The sequence below is a fragment of the Equus przewalskii genome, chromosome 9 (assembly GCF_037783145.1).
Source record: "Equus przewalskii isolate Varuska chromosome 9, EquPr2, whole genome shotgun sequence".
Taxonomy (NCBI): domain Eukaryota; kingdom Metazoa; phylum Chordata; class Mammalia; order Perissodactyla; family Equidae; genus Equus; species Equus przewalskii.
In genome coordinates, this window is record NC_091839.1 from 55030816 (window position 1) to 55033563 (window position 2748).

Consider the following 2748-nt stretch of genomic DNA (forward strand, 5'->3'; position numbering starts at 1 on the left):
TTTCTTCTGATCTCTTTTTTTCAGTAAATTGTATCTAGATAGATTTTAAAAATAAAACTAGGTTATATTATCTATGGTTTGGAACTTTACACTTTTCCCTTAACATCATATAATGTTTTGTCACATCAATAAAAAATTGTCCGAAAACAACATTTTTGATAAATGCACATGGGGTTGGAGGAAGTGAGATTCAGTGGGGCAGGAAGGATGGTTTGGTTTGGATGGGTAAAGGAAGAGAATCCAAGACAGAAGAAACAGCATAAACAAAAGATTAGAGTCGAAACAAAGCAATGCATCTTTAAACAATCAGTAAAGAGACGGGACAAAATTAGTGGGACAAAGTATAAAAAACAATATTTTTAATGCAGTGGAGGGTAACCAATGCAGCCAGAATTTGAGGGGTCTCCAGCTTCCAGTTCCCTGAGGGGCCACAGGGTGATGGAACCCAAACAGGAATTCTGAATGAGCTGAGAAAACAGAAATTCAGAGCTGCCAGCACAACAGAAAATTGAGGGGCAAACCCCAGAGATGAGGCCTCACATGAAGGGAATCCCCAAAATCTTAATACAGATTCCTTTCAAATCAATGACTGAATGTTAAGACTCAGCAAAAAACAGCAGTTGAGAGCAGGGCCACAACTAGAATGAGGAGAGAGAGCTGCCTAGGGCATAAGATTTAAAGCGGCCCTCACTTTCAGGGTGGTACCTTGTCCTGGGTGCCTTCCTTGTGTCACCCTTGTCCGGCCCCTGGCTGGGAGGCTGAAGGAGTTAACAGATTTCCTTGGCCATCTAGTGCTGGAGAGAGAGAGAGATTGTATTTGAAGCCTCAGAGTGAGATGGGCCTTGGCAAACACCGGGGCTTTTGTCTGGATCCCAATAGGCCTAAACCTAGGAATAAGGGTGACGCCCTAAGAGGGTAGGCTGTGCGCTAGGGAAGGGGCAAAATTGAAACAGACCAGCCCTAACTAGGCCTCCAGTTAACTCTGGATGGGACCAAGGTGACCAGCTTGTACACTACCTACCTACCAAAAGAAAACAACCCTCCTTGGAAAAAGATAACATTACCCAGAGCCTTTACAAATTTTCATTTACAATATCCAGCATCCAATCAAAAAGGTATAAAGCATGCTAATAAACAAGACTGATTTTCTGGAAACAAAGGAAAACAACACAGAAAAACACACACAGATAACTCATACTGCAATTCTCATACAAAGACTTTAAAAATAACTATAGGAAATAAGTAGAGAAGATATAGAAGTCAAACAGAAGCTTTAGAATCAAAAATTATAATAACTGAAAATAAGAATCCACAGATAAGTTTAACAGCAGGTTCAAAGCAACAGAACAAAAGATTAGTAAACAGGAAGGCAGGTCAGTAGAAAGTATCCAGATTGATAGAAAAATTTTAATGGAGAAATATGGGTGAAACCAAATTGCAGAGGTTTAAAAAATAGCAACGCAGCCTATACTACTTGTTTGAAATTGAGTGAAAGGAAGGATAAATGCAGCAATTAGAAAGGTAAGAGTTAAGGATTTTTCAAGATGGACAAAATTGACTGGTTTTTTTGTTTATTGCTTTTTAAAAAAATTCTCTATGGGAAAAATACTTAAGAGATCAGGAATAATCTGCTAAGGTGTAGAAAAGCTACAAGTGTTAACAAAGTTACTATAATTATCATGAAGTTACTTCCTTAGCAAAGTTTTTGCAACATTATTACAGTTTCTTCCCAAATGTCTTGCTAAAATGGTAGCATTGATTGGACTTCTGCTCTTTCCTCTTATTCCTGAAGGTGGATATCTTTCCCAACACCTCATGGATTTGAAACCTAGTGAATCTGACAATAAAATGATGGACGGACAGACAGACAAGCTAGATCGATCCCAATGCCAGGGAAAAGTATCCCTTTGCTACTATATCTTAATAGCATCTTCTCATGACCTTGTTGGTTGCTCCTTAAGGATACCAAGCACATGTCTGAAGGCAGAGGGAATAGATCTACTGGAGACATGGACGTTTCTGGAAGATAGCCTAACTCTGAAACTACTTTCATGAAAGAACACGAGGGAAGGGACTTCTCGCCACTTCTTTTGGTTGCTCTCTAAGTGGCCATTTTGTGGGGGACACAGGGATAATTAATTTTGGTATCTTAATGGAACTCCCTAGAGCATCACTGAAAAGCTGGGGCTTTGGGTGATCTGAATTTTTATAAATGTTTAGAAACACACAAGCATATTATGCCAGTGCACCCACAGGCTGATTTGGAGAAATATAGTTCACCACGTTCATCCTCTGCAGAGAGCTACACTGGGAGAAAGAAGTTGTAGTGTTTAAATGATAGAGGGGAGAATTTTTTTTTTCTTTTTTGAGGAAGATTAGCCCTGAGCTAACATCTGCTGCCAAGCCTCCTCTTTTTGCTGAGGAAGACTGGCCCTGAGCTAACATCCATGCCCATCTTCCTCCACTTTATATGTGGGATGCCTGCCACAGCATGGTGTGCCAAGCAGTGCCATGTCCGCACCCAGGATCCAAACCACTGAACCCCGGGCCGCTGAAGCAGAACGTGCACACTTAACCGATGCGCCACCCGGCTGGCCCCTAGAGGGGAGAATTTGACAACTATAATATAGGGAGTCCAATATACTTCTGTCATTAATGTTTCCTTTCTTTTTGGTAATAAACAACAAATTTAAGGCCCATTCAGATGATAGGAAGCCCAAGAATCCCAGGCTTTCTTTGTGTGTACAC